Source organism: Scyliorhinus torazame, chromosome 3 (assembly GCF_047496885.1).
Source record: "Scyliorhinus torazame isolate Kashiwa2021f chromosome 3, sScyTor2.1, whole genome shotgun sequence".
NCBI classification, from domain to species: domain Eukaryota; kingdom Metazoa; phylum Chordata; class Chondrichthyes; order Carcharhiniformes; family Scyliorhinidae; genus Scyliorhinus; species Scyliorhinus torazame.
Window position 1 is genome coordinate 251,399,226 of NC_092709.1, and position 23,275 is coordinate 251,422,500.

The 23,275-nt window shown below is 43.7% G+C and overlaps 1 protein-coding gene across 8 annotated transcripts in view; it reads left to right on the forward strand.

Moving 5' to 3' along the window:
• Positions 1–23,275, forward strand: part of atosb (atos homolog b) — a 180,277-nt gene that overhangs the window by 35,259 nt on the left and 121,743 nt on the right. Inside the window, exon 1 of one of the 8 annotated variants that reach the window (XM_072497111.1) lies at positions 14,944–15,526. The exons of 5 other annotated variants lie outside the window; for them this stretch is intronic. The gene's annotated coding sequence lies outside the window, so the exon portion shown is untranslated. Of the gene's footprint in view, positions 1–14,943; positions 15,527–21,600; positions 21,739–23,275 lie in introns of those variants that run through there. 2 more of the 8 variants (XM_072497107.1, XM_072497110.1) reach the window with 2 other exon arrangements.

The following is a 23,275-nucleotide window of genomic DNA, read 5'->3' on the forward strand; positions in this document are numbered from 1 at the left end:
GCCCCCTCTCCCTCCATAACCCACTTGCAGATCATCGCCACATTTGCTGCCCAGTAGTAGCTCCCTAGGTTTGGCAGCACCAACCCTCCTCGGTCCCTACTGCGTTCCAGGAACCCTCTCCTTACCCTCGGGGTCTTATTCGCCCACACAAACCCCATAATACTCCTACCTACTCTCTTGAAAAAGCCCTTGGTGATCACGATGGGAAGGCACTGAAACACAAACAAAAACCTCGGAAGGACCACCATTTTGACCGACTGCACTCTACCCGCCAGCGAGAGCGGCAACACGTCCCATCTTTTGAAGTCCTCCTCCATTTGGTCCACCAACCTCGTCAGATTCAGTTGATGTAGGGCCCCCCAACTCCTGGCTATCTGGATCCCCAGATACCGAAAACTCCCCACCGCCCTCCTCAGCGGTAGGTTTCCTATCTCTCTTTCTTGGTCCCCTGCCTGTAATACAAAAAGCTCACTCTTCCCTACATTGAGCTTATAGCCCGAGAACTCCCCAAACTCCCTCAGAGTCTGCATGACCTCCACCATCCCCTCCATTGGATCCGCCACGTACAGCAACAGGTCATCTTCGTATCGCGACACCCGATACTCTTCTCCCCCTCGGACCACCCCCCCCCCTCCATTTATTGGACTCCCTCAGTGATATGGCCAAGGGTTCGATCGCCAATGCAAACAACAGGGGAGACAGGGGGCACCCCTGCCTCGTCCCTCGGTACAGTCGAAAGTACTCCGACCTCCGCCGGTTCGTCACCACACTCGCCACCGGGGCTCTGTAAAGGAGCTTAACCCAGCTGATAAACCCTCCCCCGAACCCAAACCTACGCAACACCTCCCAGAGGTACTCCCACTCTACTCGGTCAAAGGTCTTTTCCGCGTCCATAGCTGCCACTATCTCCGCCTCTCCCTCCTCCGATGGCATCATTATCACGTTTAAGAGCCGCCGCACATTGTGTTTAGTTGCCTGCCCTTTACAAATCCCGTCTGGTCCTCGTGGATTACCCCCAGGACACAGTCCTCAATCCTCGTGGCCAGCACTTTTGCCAATAAGTTAGCGTCCACATTGAGGAGCGAAATCGGCCTGTACGATCCACATTGCAGTGGGTCCTTGTCTTGCTTAAGAATCAAGGAAATTGTCGCCTCTGACATTGTCGGGGGCAGGGTCCCCTCCTCTCTTGCCTCGTTAAAGGTCCTCACTAGTAGCGGGGCCAACAGGCTCCCCTTATTCTTCTAAACTCTAAAACTGCTCAATCTCTCTTCATTCATAAGACAGACCCCTCATCTCTGGAATCAATTGAGTGAACCTTCCCTGAACTGCCTCCAATGCCACTACTTCTTTCCTCAAATAAGGGGACCAAAACTGTGCACAATACTCTCAAGTGCGATCTCCCCAATACCGTACGCAATTACAAAAACATCTTATCTTTTACACGCTATTTCTTTAGCTATAAATGTCAAAATTGCGTTCACTTTCTTTTATTTGCTGTACCTGCATGCTTGTTTTCTGTGACTGATGCACGAGGACACCCAGATCCCTCTGCACCGGAGCACCCCAAAGTCTTTTCCCATTTAGATAATACGTTGTCTTTCCATTTTTCCGACCAAAATGGATGACTTCACTTATCCACGTTAAATTCCATCTGCCACATTTTGACCCACCGTGTAAGAATATTCCGAGTAACTATTGGCTATTCAGTTTAGCAGCAGTAAGGTTTTAGAAACAATAATAATAGATAAGATTGGTTGGCACTGGAGAAGTTTGAGTTAATTAAGGAGTGGTGACACGGTAGCACAAGTGGCTAGCACTGTGGCTTCACAGCGCCAGGGTCCCAAGTTCGATTCCCTGCTGGGTCACTGTCTGTGCGGAGTCTGCACGTTCTCCCTGTGTCTGCGTGGGTTTCCTCCGGGTGCTCCGGTTTCCTCCCACAGTCCACAGACGTGCAGGTTATGTGGATTGGCCATGATAAATTGCCCTTAGTGACCAAAAAAGGTTAGGAGAGGTTATTGGATTACGGGGATGGGATGGAAGTGAGGGCTTAAGTGGATTGGTGCAGACTCGATGGGCCGAATGGCCTTCTTCTGCACTGTATGTTCTATGTCTATACTTCACAGTGGCAGGGAACCAGGTTCGGTTCCTGGCTTGGGTCTCTGTCTGTGCGGAGACTTCACGTTCTCCCGTTATCTCTGTAATAAATCAGTCGTTCATTTCTACCTTACCGTGTGTTCCTGTTGTCTCCCGTTTGGGTTCTGCACTGGCAATGAATGATATCTAAAGGAAATTGGATTGGTATTTGAAGGAAACAAACTTGTGGGGCTATGTGGATGGAGAGGGGTATGGGACTGATTGGATTCCACCACAGAAAACCTGCAAGGATTCCACGGGCCGAATGGCCTCCTCCTGTGCTGTAATGACTTAATGACGATTTTCCACTGCCCTTGTGATTGCCACTCTAAATCGTTTACTTTCAATCTCCATCGTCTCTTTCTGGATTTGCTTGAATGTGCAACTGATTATGCATATAGTATCTCCTGAGAATATCGTCCTCTAAGTCACTCCTGAGTTCTGTGATTGACTGTGGAATTAGTTAACAATACCAACCATTTCCAATGAATTTTATTCAGCTGATTTTCCTTATGGCCTCAAAAGTTATTCACTCATTTGTACTTTTTTGGAGGAATATTTCATTTCAGTCATATAAAATGTAGTCTGTCTGCTGTCTTATTCCAAAATGACAATTTAATACCTGTATATTAAATCGTTGACCGCTTTTATTGCAATGGGTTCGTGAAACATCCTTATCTGATATTTAACAGCTCTAGCATGTGTTTTCAATTCAGTACAAAATAACATATGGAAAACAACCAGCCATATCTTTTGGAAGAAAAATCAGTAGAATGAGCTTTTTCATTTCAATCAACAGAACATAAAACTGGACCAACTGTCTTTTAAAACCATATTTATTTCTGCATAGAATTGCACAAAATGGGCCATTTGACCCAAAGAGTCCATGTTGGCTTTTATGCTTCACTCTAATCTCCTCCCATTCTTCCTTCCTGAATTAACTCTATCAGCATAACCCTCATATGCTTACCTAACTTTCCCTTAAATGCGTTTATCCTGTTTCCTTCAACCACTCCCTGTGGTGGTGAGTTCCACATTCTCATCACTCTGGTGTAAAGTGGTTTCTTCTGAATTTCCTACTTGATATCTGAGTGATTGTTTTATTGATGGTTTCTACTTTCCCCAAGTGGAAATCCATGCTTTTGTGTCTACTATATTCAAAATCCTTGATAATTTTCAAGATCTCTACCAGGTTACCTCAGCCTTCTCCAAGAGAAAAAGGATCCGCCCTGTTAATCCTTCTCTGACTAGTATAATCTCCCATTTCCAGTATAACCCTTGCAAATGTAGTCCCCTCCTTTCCATAATATGGTGACCAGTGTTGTCTGTTGGTTGTGGCTGAACATCAACTGGTTTCTTGTAGGAACACAACTATTTACAGATGAACAAGACTACAAATATTACTCAGTCTAAGGCATGAGCTTTCTGCTTCTCGAATGAGTCATGTGGGTGGTTCTGTTTCCTCAGTCCCACACAATAACCCTTTCAGCCCTGAACACCCTAATATTACACCTCTCCCAAAGTTTTTGTCCAAATATATTTTACATTTATATTTACCTATTACCCATCTCCCCCACAAGTCTCTGACTTTGTAGTTTCAATCAGCCCGGAGGTTTTGTGACACTCCCTGATTGTGTCCTTGGACTTTGCTTTAACTCTGTTAGAGTTCTTTGAGGAAGTAACAAGGAAGTTAGACAAAGGAGAACCAGTGGATGTGATTTATTTAGATTTCCAGAAAGCCTTTGACAAGGTGCCTCATAAGAGATTGTTAAATAAGTTAAGAGCCCATGGTGTTAAGGGTAAGATCCTGGCATAGATAGAGGATTGGCTGACTGGCAGAAGGCAGAGAATGGGGATAAAGGGGGGTCTTTTTCAGGATGGCAGCCGATGACTAGTGGTGTACCTCAGGGGTCGGTGCTGGGACCACAACTTTTCACAATATACATTAATGATCTGGAGGAAGGAACTGAAGGCACGGTTGCTCAGTTTGCAGATGATACAAAGATCTGTAGAGGGACAGGTAGTATTGAGGAAGCAGGCAGGCTTCAGAAGGACTTCGACAGGCTGGGAGAGTGGGCAAAGAAGTGGTAGATGGAATACAATGTGGAAAAGTGTGAGGTTATGCACTTTGGAAAAAGAAATGGAGGCATATACTATTTTCTAAATGGGAAGATGCTTAGGAAATCAGAAGCACAAAGAGACTTGGGACTCCTTGTTCACGATTCTCTTAAGGTTAACGTGCGGGTTCAGTTGGCAGTTAGGAAGGCAAATGCAATGTTATCATTCATGTCGAGAGAGCTAGAATACAAGACCAGGGATGTATTTCTGAGGCAATATAAGGCTCTGGTCATACCCCATTTGGATTTTGTGAGCAGTTTTGGACCCCATATCGAAGGAAGGGTGTGCTGGCCTTGGAAAGGGTCCAGAGGAGGTTCACAACAATGATACCTGGAATGAAGAGCTTGTTGTATGAGGAACGGTGGAGGACTCTGGATCTGTACTCGTTGGAGTTTAGAAGTATGAGGAGGGATCTTATTGAAACTTGCAGGATACTGCGTGGCCTGGATAGAGTGGACGTGGAGAGGATGTTTCCACTTGTAGGAAAAACTAGAAGCCGGGGCACAATCTCAGACTAAAGGGACGATCCTTTAAAACAGAGATGAGGAGGTATTTCTTCAGCCAGAGGGTGGTGAATCTGTGGAACTCTTTGACATAGAAGGCTATGGAGGCCAAATCACTGAGTGTCTTTAAGACCGAGATTGATAGGTTTTTGATCAATAAAGGGATCAGGGGTTATGGGAGAAGACAGGAGATTGGGGATGAGAAAAATATCAGCCATGATTGAATGGCGGAGCAGACTCTATGTGCCGAGTGGCCTAATTCTGCTCCTAGGTCTTATGGTCTTAACTTGGTTGGTCTTCGGTAAATGTTGCAATATCTGGTGCATTGTCAGTTTGACTCGGTACATCTGGTCTTCTCAAATGTATAATGGTAGGTTTTCTTATCTGGATCTAGACTTGGTTCGCACTGTTGCTTCACAGCGCCAGGGTCCCAGGTTCGATTCCCAGCTTGGATCGCTGTCTGTGCGGAGTCTGCATGTTCTCCTCGTGCTGCATGGGTTTCCTTCGGGTGCACCGTTTTCCTCCCACAAGTCTCGAAAGATGTGCTTGTTAGGTGTATTTGGACATTCTGAATTCTCCCTCAGTTTAACGGGCGCTGGAGTGTGGAGACAAGGGGATTTTCGCACTAACTTTATCTCAGTGTTAATGTAAGCCTACTTGTGACACTAATAAAGATTATTATCCACAGTGGTTAGCACTGCTGCCTCACGGCATCAAGGATCGGGTTTGATTCCAGCCCCGGGTCACTGTCCGTGTGGAGTTTGCACATTCTCTCCGTGTCTGCGTGGGTCTCACCCCCACAATCCAAAGATGTGCAGGGTAGGTGAATTGGGCATGCTGAATTGCCCCTTAATTGGAAAAAAATTGGGTACGCTAAAAAGAAAAACAAAGTTTATAATTACCTACAATGACCTCTGTGTTCCCAATAAAAATCATGGCATTAAGAGGAACTCCTCTGCCCCTCCCCCCACTTCAACTTCAAAGGTGCTCCAGCTCACCTGCCAATGACGGGGGTGTACAAGTTGTTATTACTCTGAAAAAGTTTTCTAAATGTGACGTTCCAAGATCAATAGTCTTGCTATATTCCGCTCACCCAAAAAATCCCAACTCCAATAAACCACCAGCTCCCACCCGTCTGTTCAGAGTTATGCTTGTTTTCAGTAATATTTCTGTCTCCTCCAACCTAGAATATTGCTAAAGCAGCTGTTGATGACACAATTGCAAAACATTACATAAAAATTGTGAAGGGCCTGGACAGAGTGGATGGGAAGGGCCGATTTAATTTAGCAGAGAGGTCAGTGACTAGGAGGGCATAGATTGGTCGAGAGATTAGAGGGTGAGATTACTCTTTTCACTCAGAGGGCTGTAGCGGTCTGGAACTCACTGTCTGGACAGGTAGTAGAAGCAGGAACTCTCATTTCATTTAGGCTACGGACCAAATACCGGAAAGTGGGACTAGGCTGGGTGGCTCGTTTTTCGGCCGGCCCAAACACTAACGGCCGAGTGGCCTCTCGGTGCTGTAAACTCTCTATGATTCTATGTCCATGAACACAAACAGGAGCTGGCCACTCCAAATATTGTAATCAAGAGTCTTGTGCCAAAGGGATGAGGAACTACACAAACCATCCCAAACTTTTCTTTATCAGACAGATATTGGAATTGAAGGAGGAATACGAGCTGTCCAGTGGGAATGGGTTCCAATACTCACAGGTACGCGAATATGTGAGGAAGCAGGTGCCGTCTTTTCCCAATCTGACCCCCCGGGATTACAGGATAAGGTGGTGTCGAAAGAGGGAGTGGGGGAGGGCAATGTGTCTGGGATTTACAAGGAGTTAATGGACTGGGCGTGAGCCCCGATAGGAGAAGTCAATTGGAAATGGGAGGAGGATCTGTGTGCGTGTGGGGGGGGGGGGAAATGGAGGCTGGGTTGGGGGGGGGGGGGGGGGGAGGGGGCGGATGGAGGCTGGGTTGTGGGAGGAAGCTCTGAGAAGGATGAATACATAGTGCAAGGCCAGTTGTTTAAGGTTTTACCTTAACTGATGGGCAGCACGGTAGCATTGTGGATAACACAATTGCTTCACAGCTCCAGGGTCCCAGGTTCGATTCCGACTTGGATCGCTGTCTGTGCGGAGTCTGCACACCTTCCCTGTGTGTGCGTGGGTTTCCTCCGGGTGCTCCGGTTTCCTCCCACAGTCCAAAGATGTGCAAGTTAGGTGGATTGGCCATGATAAACAAACACAAAAAACAACAAAGAAATGTACAGCACAGGAACAGGCCCTTCGGCCCTCCAAGCCCGTGCCGACCATGCTGCCCGACTAAACTACAATCTTCTACACTTCCTGGGTCCATATCCCTCTATTCCCATCCTATTCATGTATTTGTCAAGATGCCCCTTAAATGTCACTATCGTCCCTGCTTCCACCACCTCCTCCGGTAGCGAGTTCCAGGCACCCACTACCCTCTGCGTAAAAAAACTTGCCTCGTAGATCTACTCTAAACCTTGCCCCTCTCACCTTAAACCTATGCCCCCTAGTAATTGACCCCTCTACCCTGGATTGCCCTTAGTGTCCAAAATTGCCCTTAGAGTTGGGTGGGGTTACTGGGTTATGGGGATAGGGTGGAGGTGTTGACCTTGGGTAGGGTGCTCTTTCCAAGAGCCGGTGCAGACTCGGTGGGCCAAATGGCCTCCTTCTGCACTGTAAATTCTATGATAATCTTCCTCTCCTTGCTGTTTAACCCTCTCGATCCAATATTTTTCTTTTATGGCTGGATTTTGTGGGTTTATCCCTTTCATTACTGTGTTACCTATCCTTGTTTGTTGAGATGACCTTGGTTCCTTTTGACGGTTTCATCCTCCATTCTTTACCTCCAGAGCGATGACTCATTGTAGCCTCTGGTTTGTGAAGTTTTGCGGGATCCTAGTTTGCTGCCTCTGGAGGTAATTGTGTAGGCAATACAGGAAGCTGTGAGGAAGCTGCTTGTGCAACATTTTGCTGTCCCTCAAATTCCAGAAAGCACGGTGTGGTGAGAAAGTCAATGTTCTCCGAAGGGAAAGAGTTGGACATTGCCTGGTTCAATTCTGGACTTGTTTGACAGCTTGCACCCTGGACTAGCACTTTTGGTGGTTGGATAGGTGTGGATGCACTTGCCAAGGGGTCACCACTGTCCGATGAATGAGGCACTGTACCAGCATACTCCATTACCTGAGTTTTGTTTTCCACCCTCCCTGCCAACACATCAAGTCACAAAGGGTCATGGCCGTACTCAGGTATTCGTTGGTCCAGTTGGTTCTGTACCACCTCAGGAAAAACAAGCTTCTTTTCCGTCTCTTGGGTACCGCCTTGGAAAAAAGTGGGATTATTGACCTCCGTGAAGAGTGTTGAAAAATCAGCACTATGTCCCAGTCAAGGTCATCAAGAGTAGCTGGATGGTTTGTTGGCTCCAGTTTGGCATAATTGATGACTGTCATTTCATTGGTGTCTTCCGCTGTTTTAACGAATTTGAAATCGACACAGGCGTTTCAGTTCAGAAGAGAAAATTCCTAATTGCAAATAACATATAATGTTTTTGGTATCTGTTTGCTCTTGTAGTGGGGCGTTGCTTGTAACATGCCAAGTTACTGGTAGTTAGATCCCTTCTGGACTATATAACGGTGTTTAGTTGTCCTCTGCCATAGGTTTGCTAACCCAAATTCTTTATCAGACAGGACTGTTACATTTGCTCCTGTATCTGATTTGAAATTACTGATGTATCCATTGACATGAATGTCTGCGTTCCAGAAATTCGATCTTGGATCTTTGATCTTGCCTAGAAAGCATTGTTTTTCCTCTTTTTGGCGAGACTCCTCTTATTTCATTGATGACCTTGTGTGCAAAGATTTTCTCGTAATTCAAAAGTGTCCCAGCCTTTTTACACTGTAAGCCCTCAACAATGCTTGCATGACACTGTTTTTATCTGTGGGGATTTTTGGTGTCACAGTGCCAGTGCAGTTTATCAGCTTCTTGAGCTTTTGTTCCATAAGTCTTTTGTGCTCCGGAGTGTCTTTGGCATTCTTTGGTTCAGAACACCTCCCAATGATGGTACAGCTTATTAAACAATTGTTTGCCTTCCCGTCTTAGTATGGCTCTATTTTGCTGATGAACCTCTGATTGTATGACCATCTGTACCACCACCTCCAAAATTAAATCTTGATTGCAATCGATCAGAAAGGGTGTCATCTGTTACAGGGACTGCAGTCTCGTATCAGCTCAGATTTAAGACCAGCATATTCACAACCTTCAGCTGGTTGATACAGGTTGTTGATAAAGGCACCTGCTAATTTACCGGGTTTCTGGACTCTTTTATTAAACTTTGCTCTTTCAATCTTGTTACTCCATATGTTAAGATAATTATCAAAAGCCTTTAAGACCGATCCGAATTTCTCGGTTTCATTAATACCTTGTCTTGCTACCGCAATCATCAGCAATTGCTCCAATAGAATATAGTAATGTATTGACTTGTTCAGCCCCTGATTTATTATTAATCCGGATGCAATTCTGAATCTTAAAAATCTCTTTCTCCATCGTGTCTAATTCTGTGTCTGATCTGACCCTTCCACGGTTGGTCTGGCAAGGTGAATTTAGAATCCGTAGCTATTTTAATTTCTTAGAATGTTTGCCTGGACTTTTTAAACGATTGTTGCAGTTCCCCACACTGACCAAGCTTTTACTGGTGTGTGGTCTGGTCACTGACCCTCTTTGGCAATCGTTCCTAATCTTCCCCGGAGTTTGAAACTAAACACTGGAAGTAATTGTTCAGGCCAGTTCACTGCTTTCCTCCTGTTGGGGAATAATTTTGAGCAGCCGCTTTTTGTTTCTTCACAGCGCCAGCATCCCAGATTCGATTCCCGGCTTGGTTCATTGTCTGTGTGGAGTCTGCACGTTCTCCCCGTGTCTGCGTGAGTTTCCTCCGGGCGCTCCGGTTTCCTCCCACAAGTCCCGAAAGACATTCTTGTTAGGTGAATTGGAAATTATGAATTCTCCCTCTGTGTACCCGAACAGGCACTGGAATGTGGCGATTTGGGGATTGTCACGGTAACTTAATTGCAGTGTTAATGTAAACCTATTTGTGACACTAATAAAGATTATTATTATTGCCAGGTTCTTTAACTGTGCTGTTGCTTTTTGATGGACCACCATGGTGTAGCCCTTAGTGAGCGGAAAAGTTCATTTCTTCTCTGCCTTTCAGCCAACGCATCTTCTTTGAGCTTTTTGTCTGAGCTCAGACATGCAAATATTTTTTGATGTTGATTTTTGGAGATTTTGGGGTGCATTCACTGCCATCACTGTGTTGAATGTTGGTTGTGATTGGCTTGGGAATGGCTGTGGAGACATAGGTATGTTTTGAACAATAGCTGGTTTATTGTATAAACAAATTATTTACAGATGTACACAACGTACAGGTAATCCTAGGCCATGAGCTTTCTCTTACTGGACTCCTCGTCAGGTGACTCTTGAATATCATGCGGGCGGTACCGTTTCTGCAGTCCCTCAAGTTAACCTTTTTGTCCCCGAACACCCGAATACGACAACCAGAACTATACATGCTACTCCAAGTGTGCTTTTACCAAAGTTATCCACCTTGCAACTCTATTCCTCCAGAGATAAATCACACAGAATTACAGAAACATACAGTGCCGAAGAGGCCCTTTGGCCCATCGAGTCTGCACCGCCGCATGAAAGCCACTTGATCTTCCAATCCTAATCCCATTTGCCAGCACTTGGCCCATAGTCCTAGAGCTTGGTTTGCTTTCTTTCTGACCTTATTCATCTGTGGCACAACTTTAATTTATATATTTGTACTCTTCAGCTCCTCTACTCCATTTAGATTCTTATTTTCCAACTAATATACGGCCTACTTTTTATCTTACAAAATGTAGTGTGCTGAAATTAATTTGCCAATTACCGGTATATACCAATTTTGCAAGTGTTTTCAAAATGTCATTTTGTTATTCCTTGCAGTCCTCCCGCATATTGACTATCTTCTCCCCACCACCACCACCACCACCCCCCCGCCCGTCACAAAATGTGGTGTTATCTGCAGATTAGGAAATTGTGTTTTTTAATTCCAACGTTTACATCATCCGTATAAATTGTGAACAACAACTCTGATCCTTGTGGCATCTCACTTTCCAGCACTCTGAAAGTCTACCCTTTACGGTCACTCTCTGCTTTCTGTCTTGTAGCCAGCTAGCTATCCATTCTGCAATTTGTCCCCTGATTCCGCATGCTTTAACCTTAGTTATTAGTCTAGTCCAGGTATTGTATCAAAAGCCTAGTGTAAATCTAGATCAATTGCACCTCCTGTGTTGTCTTATATACTCTTGTTACCTCTTCAAAGAATTCAATGCAGTTCTTCAAGCAATATTTTTGCTTTTGAAACCCACACTGACTATTCATTATATTTTTTCGAAAAGGTATTGAAAGTGATCATAAGAGGACTTCATTTAGTTATAAGCTTTGTGAAACTAGGCTAGTTACTTTTATAAAGCAAAATTTCTCAGCACAATGTTGGAGGAAAGCTTGTTTTTCTCCATAAACAAAACCACAGGAACATTTGGTGTTAAAGAATGCTGTTTCTGATAATTTCACCTTAGTATATTGCAACTATGGGGGAGAAAGCACAGATTCTCCTATTCCCAACACCATTTGTGTTAACTGTCCATCTGAGATTTTGCAGCCAGTTCAAAACACTCTAAATAAAATTAAAGCTGTTGTTCTAAAGTAATTTTGACGTACTTTGTAATGTACCTAAAATGTTCACTAATTGGGGTGGCACAGTGGTTAGCACTGCTGTCTCACGGCGCCGAGGTCTCAGGTTCGATCCCGGTACTGGTCACTGTCTTTGTGGAGTTTGCACATTTTCTCTCTGTCTGCGTGTGTCTCACCCCCACAACCCAAAAAGATGTGCGGGGTAGGTGAATTGGCCATGCTAAATTGCCCCATAATTGGAAAACAAAAGAATTGGGTACTCTAAATTTATTTATTTTTTAAATAAATAAAATGTTTACTAATTGACATTCTAATTTAGGCCTATCACCTATATGACTAAAACCATAATGAGGTCAATTTGAAACCTTTCTTTGGTACTCTTTTTGATGTCACATAGCATCAGGCTTATTGTCACGTGTATTTAAATGGAATTGCAGCAAACACTTACATTATATAGACCGCTAACTGCAGAATTAAAACAACTAAACAGTAGTTCTAGACCGTTCTAACTGTGCTGCTCAATAACCTTGGCATGGCCCACCTATCATATAAGCATGATATTTACATGGTATTATGAATTGGAAATCGTGTCAGACAATCTAGTAGCTGTTTGAGGATGTAATCAACAGAGTGAAAGGAACCAGAGGATATATAGTATACCTGGATTACCAAAATGCATTTGATAAAGTGCCACACAAAAGGTTAATGCAGAAGATAAGAACTTGTGGTCTTGGAAGTAATGTATCAGCAGGGATAGAAGATTAGCTGAAGGACAGGAAGCAGAGAGCAAGGATAAAAATGGCATTTTGAAGTAGTTGGGCCATGCCTAATGTGGTGCCCCAAGGATCAATGCTAGGACCTCTGCTATTTACTGTCGATATTAATGACATAGATGAGATCATGTAGCCAAGTTTGCCAATGATGCAAAGCTAGGCCAGAAATTAAGCTGTAATGAGGACAGAGTCTACAAACAGATGTCGATAATTTAAATCTGTGGGCAAGAAAGTGGTAGATGGAGTATAATGTGGGGAAATATAAAGTTATTCACTTTGATAAGAAGGATGGAAAGAATAGAAAACCTGAATATTTTTTCAGTGGCAAGAAGTTATTAAAGGTCGGTATTCTGAGGGATTTGACTGTTTTTGTACATGAAACACAAAGTTAATGTGATTGTTGTAAAAACTCAGCTGATTCACAAATGTCCTTGCCGAGTCCGGCCTACATGTGACTCCAGATCCAGAGTAATGTGCTTGACATTTAACTGCCTCTGAAATGGCCGTGCAAGCCACTCAGTTATATCAAACTGGTCCAGGAAAGCCTGGGGAAGAATAAAACTCAACAATCTACCTGGCATCATTTGCGAAATGGGAAGTGACAAATACACACCTTGCTCAGTCGCCACTGCAAAGTCCTCCTCGTTAACATCTTGGAGCTTGTGCCAAAATTGGGTAGGCAGTCACACCGATGAAACAAGTAACAGCCTGACATAGTCCTGCTCAAAGAATCACACCTTAAGCCAACTCCTCCAGCACCATCCCTGTCCCACTAACAGGACAGTCCCCCCAGAGGGGCAGCACAATGGTATACCATCAGGAGGGAGTGGTTCTGAGAGTCCTCAACATTGACGACCCCATGGGGCAAGGAAAAACCTCCTGCTGAATTTCAACTGTCCTCCCTCAGCTGATGAATCATGTTAAACAAGATTTGGAAGACGCAGTGAAGTTAGCAAGGGCACAGAATGTGCTGTGGGTGTCCATCACCGTAGTGGCTTTGGTGGCCCCACTACCGAACAAGCCTCCAGATTTAGCCTGCAGCAGGTGATGAGAGAGTCAACAGAAGGGAAAACCTTACTTGACTTTGCCTTCGCCAATCTATCTGTCACAGTTGCATCTACCCCTGACAGTATTGGTAGGAATAACTTCCACAGTGTTGTGTTGCACTATCACCATACTAATTGGAACGGATTCAAAACTGATGTGGTAATCAGCAGCAGTAAAACTGTATTCAGCCACAACCTGTGACACCATGGGCTCATTTATAGTGCACTCTACCATTACCATCAACCCTAATTCAATGAGGAGTGCAGGAGAGCATGCCAAGGTGCAATGAAAATAAGGTACAGGATTGCATGCATGCACGCTAAACATCAGAAGCAACATGCTATGCTTGGAACTAAATTATGCCACGTCATGGGATCGGATCAAAGCTGTGCTGTCCTGTGATATCCCACAGTGAGTGGTTGTGGACAGTTAAACACCTAACAGGAGGAGGAGGGTCCCAGCATCTCAGTGCCAAAGCATTTCCAACCAGAAATGCTGAGTAGATGATTCATCTTGGCCCCTTCCTGAGGCCCTTATTATCACTGGTGCCAGTCTTAAGCCAATTTGAATCACTCAACATGATATCAAGGAATGGTTGAATGCAGTGGATACAGCAAAAGCTCTGGGTCCTGACAACATCCCACCATTAATATTGTAGACTTGTGCTCCAGAACTACTGGTGCTCCTGGCCAAGCTGTTCCAGTACAGCTACAACACCGGCATCTACACTGCAAAATTGCCCATGTATGTCCTATCCACAAAAAGCAGCCACATCCAATTTCTCTTCCCCCTCCTCCCTACAAAAATCAGGTTACCCTCAATCTTGTAAAGAGATTGAACATGCAATTGGCACTGCTTGAAGCAGCGCTTGCTTACAATAACCTCACTGTTCACTTTGATTTCTGTCAGGGCCACTTGACTCCAGACTTCATTTAAACCCCGGTCTAAACATGAACAACAGAACTTCATTCCAGGGGAAAGGTGTGAGTGACAACAAGGCAGCATTTGATTGGCCGTGGCATAAAAGAGCCAAAGCAAAACTGATGGAATTGGGAATCAGCAGAAATACTCTCCACTGGTTGGGGTCATACCCAGCAATGAAGATGATTACTGTTGCTGGAAGCCAATCATCTCTACCTTAATGAACTCTTGCAACAATGTGTTGGGGCTGAGTTTGCTAAGGTAATGGCCCAAGTCCAAACATCTTCAGCTGCTTCATTAATGACCATTATGATGTCAGAAGTGGGGGGTATTAATGCTCAGTACCTTTTTCAACTCCTCCGATATTGAAATGGTCCTTGCCTACAAGCATGCAAGACCCTGGATAGTATTTGGGCTCGGCTTGACAACTGGCAAGTAATCTTTGTGCCATAAATGTTAGGCAATGGCCATCTACAACAACAGGATCCTAAACCTTGATTACCAACAGCATGCTCTGAATCCCCACCATCAACATCCTGAAATTTAACTGGAATCCAGCAATATAAATACTGAGGTTACAAGAGCAGGTCAGAGACTGGCAATTCTGTGATGAGTAACGCACCTCATGATTCCACAAAACCTGTCCATTATCTACAAAACACAAGTCAGGAGTGCGGTGGAATACTCTTGCTTGCCTGGATGATCGCAGTTCTGACAATACTTGAAGCTCAACACTCTTCAGGAAGCCACAGTCTCGATTGGCACCTCATTCATCATCTTAAACATTTACTCCTCAGTGGCAGTCATGTGTACAATCTGCAAGATGTATTGCAGCATCTGGCTAAGCCTCAATCTACAGCACCTTCCAAACTCCTGACTCAACCGCCTAGAAAAACAAGGGCAGCAAATGTATTGGAACACTTCTAGCTGCAAGTTCCTTCCAAGCCTCATACCATCATGGCCTGGAATAGCTGTTTCTTCACTTTTGCTAGGTCAAAATCCAGAAACTACCTTTCTAATGGCATTCTGGGTGTACCTTCATCATAGACTATAGTGGTTCAAGAAGGGAGCTCACTGCCACCTGCTGAAGGGCATTTAGTGATGGTGTGTTGTTTCCTTGATGCCACGGTCAAGATTACTGTGTGGCTGTAGAACTTTCTGACATGAGGGTGAACAGTCAAAGGCAGAGTCCACAGGTGCCAGTGACCTAGGTAGAGAAAGAAATGAAACCCTGCAGCAAGGAAGTAAATTAATATTGGGGACCTTGTGGTGCTACGTGCTGGTGAGTACAGAAGGATGAAGGTAGTGTAGATGAAATATGCGCTGGAGAGAGTACAGGCGAGAGGGCTTTACATTCCTGGAGCAATGGCATTGTTCTCGGATACCTGAGATCTATACAAATTGGATAGGTTGCCCCTTGATGGGGCCAGGGACCCGTATCATTGCTGCAAAGTTTATTAAGGTTCACTATTGCTTCTGGGGAGAGTTTCAACTCGTTTGTCAGGAGGATGTAAATTCAGAAGGCTGGAAATTCATAACACCAGAAATTTGTAAGCAAATGAGGAAGCCAGAGGAAACAAGGCTACAAAATAGGCAACAAAGGAGTTTGGCAGTGCTGCACATTATATGCTTCAGTGCAAGGGGTCTACTGATTCTGACCGATGAGTTGATAGCTCTGATATACACTTGGAAGTATAATATTAAGCCATGGTTTTTCTAATGACCATAAAGAAGGCAAGAATTCAACATTCCAGGTTAACGGGCTTTCCATTGAGATAAGAAGGATTGATGGGTGGTGTAGAGATATCATGGTTGTGTTGTGATTCACTGATTGACCACTGGAGTCTCATTAGCATATAAGTGAATGTTAGAGTCAGGTGAGATCAAACTGACTCGGGAGCTGGGAGAGAGATAGTGGCTTGTGCATGTTCATACTGTTATTCACTGATGTTTGTATATATTTACATCGATACATAGAAGATAGAAGCATGAGGAGCCTTTTGGCCCTTCGAGCCTGCTCCGCCATTCATCACGATCATGGCTGACCATCCGACTCAATAGCGTAATCCTACTTTCTCCCCATAGCCTTTGATCCCATTCTCCCCAAGTGCTATATCCAGCCGCCTCTTGAATATATTCAAAGTTTTAGCATCAACTACTTCCTGTGGTAATGAATTTCACAGGCTCACCACTCTTTGGGTGAAGAAATGTCTCCTTATCTCTGTCTGAAATGGTTTAGCCTGACCCTCAGGCTGTGACCCCTGGTACTGGACACACCCATCATTGGTAACATCTACCCTGTCTAGTCCTGTTAGAATTTTATAAGTCTCTGAGATCCCCTCTCATTCTTCTGAACTCCAGCGAGAACAATCCCAACCTAGTCAATCTCTCCTCATATGACAGTCCCGCCATCCCTGGAATCAGTCTGGTAAACATTCGCTGCACTCCCTCGAGAGCAAGAACATCCTTCCTCCGAGAAGGAGACCAAAACTACACACAATACTCCAAGTGGCCTCACCAAGGCCCTGTACAATTGCAGCAACACATCCCTGCTTCTATACTCGAAACCTCTCGCAATGAAGGCCAACATACCATTAGCCTTCTTTACCACCTACTGCACCTGCATGCTTACCTTCAGCGAATGGTGCACTAGGACACCCAGGTCCCGCTGCACACTCCCCTCTCCCAATTTACAACTCTTCAGGTAGTAATCTGCCTTCCTTTTTTTGCTTCCAAAATGAATAACCTGACATTTATCCAAATTATACTGCATCTGCCATTGGTTTGCCCACTCGCCCAACCTGTCCAGAACTTGCTGTAGGATACCTGCATCCTCATCACAATTCACCCTCCCACCTAATTTAGCATCATCTGCAAACTGAGATGTTACATTTTGTTCCCTCATCCAAATCATTAATATATATTGTGAACAGCTGAGGTCCCAGCAACAATCCCTGTGGTACCCTACTGGTTACTGACTGCCAATTTGAAAAGGACCCATTAATCCCTACTCTTTGTTTCCTCTCTGCCAACCAGTTTTCTATCCACCTCAATACATTTCCCCCAATCCCATGCGCTTTAATTTTGCACAATAATCTCTTATGTGGGACTTTGTCAAATGCCTTCTGAAAGTCCAAATATACCACATCGACTGGCCCCCCCCTTGTCGACTGTACTGGTTACCTCTTCAAAGAATTGACTCACAGTTAATCGTTTATAGTTTTAGCTATATGTTTTCTTGTAATATAAATCAGGCCATCCAACAAGAATGTTAGAGATGGGAGTGGGGAGGAGGGATTGTAATGATTAAAGAAACAATTGCAGCTGTGCAAAGGGATGCCAGAAGGAGCATCATTTTTTCCATCCTTGGGATGTGAGCATCACTGGCAAGGCCAGCATTTATTGCTCATCACAAATAGCCTTTGAGCAGGTGATGGCGAGCTGTCTTGTTGAAACTTCACATGATGTAGCTACATCCACAGTTCTGCTGGAGAGGGATTTCCAGAATATTACCAGCAACAGTGAAGGCGTGGCGATTATACTTCTCATCCAGATGATGTGTGAGTTGGAAGAGATTTTGCAAATGGTGGTGTTCACATGTGTATGCTATCCTTGTTCTGCCAGATGACACAGGTCATGATTTTGGAAGATACTATCGAAGCAGCCTTGATGAGTTATTGCAGTTCACCAAATATGAGGAACATATGAATTAGGTGCAGGAGTAGACCACTTTAGCCTGCTCCGCCATTCAATAAGATCATGGCTGATCTTATCGTAACCTTAACTCTTCATCCCTGTTTACTTCCGATGGCCTTTCACCCCCTTATGAATAATCTATCTACCTTAAAATATTCTAAGACTCTGCTTCCACTGTCTTTTGTAGAAGAGAGTTCCAAAGACTCTCGCCCCTCTGAGGGACAAATAATTCTCCCGATCTCTGTGTTTTAACTGGGCTACCCCTTACTTTTATATAGTGACCCTTAGTTCCACATTCTCCCACAAGAGGAAAGATCCTCTTCACATCCACTCTGTGTTGCACCACCCTGGGCAAGTGCACAGTCAATTCCAGACTCATGTGCCTCGGAGTCACAAAAAAGTGAATTAACTTATATTCTTATAAAAATTCCTGAAATATTTGGCCCTTGTTTCCCCAATAATTACAGTCACCAGGTTTGTAAGTTGAAACACAATTACTATTTATTTATAACTAGGATAACTATGAAAATGCAAGTGAATAACAAGCCAACCTACTACCCCCTTTAACTGTCCCACCCTCTACCCACATGTACAAGACAGACAAACACAGAAGGGGAAAGGGGGGAGAAAATAATAAGGACGAAGGTCAAAAGATAGTCTTTGCTTCCAATGGTGGTTCTGTAGCAGACATTCCTCACAGTTCACTGGTTGATCAAAGCCGCTGGTTTACAGCTGGTGATGTTCTTCTTGCAGAGTCATTCATTCAGTACAGTACTTACAGGCAGCAGGCCTTCTGGAGAGTCATTTGAATTCTTATCAGACTGAGCCTTCAATTCGAGGCTCACACTCGGGCCTATTTCTTGAGGCACTTTATCCACATCAAACCCTGCTTCCAGCTCGTGGTTTAACTTCAAGCCTTGGCCTCTCTGGGGACTGCCAGTAGCACTCTTTCCCCTTGGTTTCTGTGGCCATTAGCACCCGGTTTCCCTTGGTTTCTGTGGCTATGACTCCTCTTTCATTCTCACTCCACAGTATAAATATTTCCCACTTTCTCTGTCTGTTAGCTTTGACAAAGAGTCATCGGACTCGAAACGTTAGCTCTTTTCTCTCCCTACAGATGCTGCCAGACTTGGTGAGATTTTCCAGCATTTTCTCTTTAATTTCCTCCCTATCTTTGTGTCATCAGCAAGTTTAGCAACCATACCTTCAATCCCTTCATTCAAGTCATTTAAATAAATTGTAAAACGTTGAGGCCCGAGTACTGATCCCACTCGTTGCATATTACCAACCAGAAAGTAACCCATTTATGCCTAATCTGCTTCCTGTTAGCTCCCCAAATATTCTATCCATTTTAATATGTTACCCCCCCCCCCATACCATGAACCTTATTTCCTGCAATAATTTTTGATGTGACACTTCAGCACATATCTTCAGGAAGTCCAAGTCCAGTACATCCACTGGTTCCCTTTTATCCACAGCACTGCCACTTCTTCAAAGAACTTCAATTAATTAGTTAAACATGATTTCCCTTTCACAAAACAATGTTGGCTTTGCCCGAGTACCTTGAATTTATCGAGGTGACCTGATACAATGTCTTTAATAAGAGCTTCTAATGTTTCCCCTGTGACAAGCATCTCATAGATGATACACGCTGCTGTCACTGTGCAGCACTGATTGAAGAAGTGAATATTTAGTGGTGGATGGGGTGCTGATCAATTGGGCTGCTTTATCTTGTTTGGTGTCAAACATCTCCAGTCCAGGCAAGTGGAAAGCATTCCATTGCACACTTAGTTTGTGCCTCCTAGATGGTGGGCAAGGTTTGGAAAGCCAGGAGCTGAGTTACGTGCCACAGAATTCCCAGCTCAGGCAAGTGGAAAGCATTCCATTGCACACTTAGTTTGTGCCTCCTAGATGGTGGGCAAGGTTTGGAAAGCCAGGAGCTGAGTTACTTGCCACAGAATTCCCAGCCTCTGTTCTGCTACTGTAGCCACAGTATTTACGTGATTGATCCAGTTAAACTTTTTGTCCCAGGATGTTGATGGTGGCAGACTTGGCGAGCTGTTGTATGTTAAGGGGCGATGGTTCGATTCGAGATGATCATTGCCTGCCACTTATGTGGCATCAATATAAAGTTGCCACTTGTTAGCCCAAGCCTGAATATTATTCAGGCCTTGCTGTATGGGGCACAGACTGCTTCAGTATCTGAGGAGTTGCAAAAGGAACTGAACATTGTGCAGTCATTTGTAAATGTCCCTTCTTCTGACCTTCTGTTGGAGGGAAGGTCATTGATGATGTACCTAAATATTTTTGGGCTTTGGACACTATGCTGAGGAACACCTTTAGTGATGTCCTGGGGCTGAAATGGTTGGCCTCCAACAACCACAACCATATTCCTTTGTGCTAGGCATGACTCCAACCAATGGAGAGCTTTCCCTAATTCCCACTGACTTCAGTTTTGTTGGAGCTCCTTGCTGCCACATTTGGTCAAATGTTGCTTTAATGTTAAGGGCAGTCATTCTTATCTAACCTCTATAATTCAGTTCTTTTGTCCATTTTTGGACCAAGTTAGTGTCGCATTCTGGAGCTGATTGAACCTGGTGGGTTCCAAACGAAGCTTCGGGGTTGTTGCTGATCAAGTGACGCTATAGCTGAGGATTAGCTAATGATCTTTTAAGTGGCTGAACATAATCTCATTGGAACAGGAGTAGGCCATGTAGCTATGTCTTATGTTATAGGTCCTAACAGCACTCACCACGTAGACTGCATCATTTGAAGAGGATGACTCGGCACCACTTTCTTGAGGGAAATTTGAATGGGCAACAAATGCTGGCCTTGGGCAGTGACACCCGTGTCCCATTAATGAATGATTAAATGAAGAGCAATAAATGTTGCTGGGAAGCATTGTCATGCCGTGAATGTTTGAGTAATAACTCTGGTTTAGAATATTTTACTGTCTGTTTACAAGTCTATGTTAAATGGCCACAGTCATTTGTTTCAAAATAGATATTTTGCATTCTTTCTGCTCATCAAAGCAATTCTGGAAATACTTGCAATAATTTCTTTGATTATTTTATGCTCTACCTTTTTTTCGCTTTGCTTTTAAAACGAGGAGGGTTGCTTGATAAGTATCTCAAGATTCCCATGTACAATGTGGGGCATATTGAGAAGTGTAATTTTCTTCACGAAAACTGAAGGTTTTGATACAAGTTTGCACGATAATGCATTTTTACTCCCGGTTCTACAATTACCCTTCAACTTGGGTTTGTTTCACTGAAAAAAATTGAACATTTCTGATATTGTTTAAAAATAGACTAAAAAAGAGAAATGGCTGATTTTTAAAATCTATCGAAATTAACGGTGCTTCTGTTGGAGCTCTGTTCTTTCAGCTTCTAATTTGTTATGGGTCTACTGTGGGCAATAAGTTTTTAAAATGGCACACTAAAAGTTGCATATGAATGTATTGTCTTCTTTCTTGCCTGATTAATGTTAGAGCTTTCTGTTCTGTCAGTGACCTACCATGACACTGCAAGGCAACAAAGAGGAATTTTCTGTGTAAATTGCCAATCATAGCAGGCAGGATTCCCCCAATCAGCTGTGTGCTCTGCTGAAAGGCCAGAGCTGACGAATGAGCTTGTTCAGTCAGCTGGTAGGAATGAAGTGAAAGCTTCCAGCACGAACAAGGCGGTGTATGTCAACGTTCTTTCACTGTCGCTAGGAAAGGGTGAGAATCACAAAGGGTCGCCAATAACTGATTATACTGCTCAAAGTCTGTCTGTGACGGCCACAAACTGCATTTAAGTAAGGTTATAGAGCTTTATGTTGCTTTCCTGGCAGGCACTGTGCGGTTATGATAGCAGTCAGTGGAATAGAATATTCTATAGGAAAGTTAACTGGGTGAGCGCTGTTGGATTATGGTATTTATGTGAGGCAAAGCAGTGGGTAATTTGTCATGTGTTTGGAGTTGTTTGGAATGTTGACAGTTCGTTACTGATAATTCCAAGAGCTGCTAAATTTACAATATGCTGCTTCCATGCAATATATTTACAAATGTTTAATTATTGAACTTGGCAATTGTGTTTTTTGTTGCGGGCTATTTTAGTTATTTTGCAGGATCTCAAATGGTTGTCCTAATTGATAAATGTGCACGAATGATATTTAAAAGCTGGTAGGTGTTCATACTTGCATGTTACCTAAGGGCTTTCTCAATTTGAATGCATGAAATATTAAAGTGATCATTCAGCAAAGTGCTACCTACAGGACCAAATATCGTAATACGCGTTTCCAGGGGCATCCTGTGATATTGGATAAATTAACCCATGCACACTGTGTCTGAGTGCTTGTGAGTGTGTTAACTGTTTTTCAGATCCTCCTTTTGATTATTTCTGTCCATTTCCAGGACCAATGATACTTTAGTTTTTTTTTTGATGCTACAGGAAATGCATTGTAATTGCACAATTGTTCATTAGTCTTGAAAGGAAATTCTTTGAGGATGTTTGTTTAAGTGGTAGTACACGTTTTTGTGGTCCATTGGAGGGCTCCGGTAATTACTTCGATTTACAATGCCTGCCTTTGTGAAATGGATACTGTGAGTGCAAATTTCAGAGAGGAAGACACACATTAATTAGTGTTTTCTTTTAATAAAAAGCACATTCTGCTTATTTTGAATTCATCAACTTTTCACAAGTAAGTTAGAAGGAAAGTAAGACAATTAACTCGAGCCAGTCCAGTGTATTTCCTTGACGTTTCTGTGTTTATAAGACTTTGTGACATGATACCTGTATTAAAAATTGATACCTGTGTGATCCATGTAGGGCAGTAAACACTCCAGTTAGACAAAAAATGCCAGGTTGTGCAGACATCCTAAACTGAGAGTAAGGAGAGGCAGTTGTGTAGTGGCATTTCAGTGGATTAATAATCCAGGGGAATACTCTGGGGCCCTGGGTTCGAACCCCACCAGGGCAGATGACAGCCATAAAGCCCTTGTCAGTTGTCATAAAAACCCCATCTGGTTCACTAATGTCCTTTAGGGAAGTGATGTCTGTCATCTTTTCCTGTTCTGGCCTATATGTGACTACAGATGCTCATAAATGTGGTTGACTCTCAGATGACCAATCAATGCTAGCCAGCCAGCGATGCCCACATGAACGAATAAAGAAAAAAAGCCTGAGAGAATGAAACTCATAGTTTGTTCACTTCCTCTGAATCTCTAGTTTTGTAATACTCTTGAAACTCGGCTCTTCCACTTCATCAGTTCATATTCTGTATTACTGCAAATGCTGAAAAACCTGAAAATGAAATCAAGATTTAGGGAAGATCATTAAGTAAATGTAACACA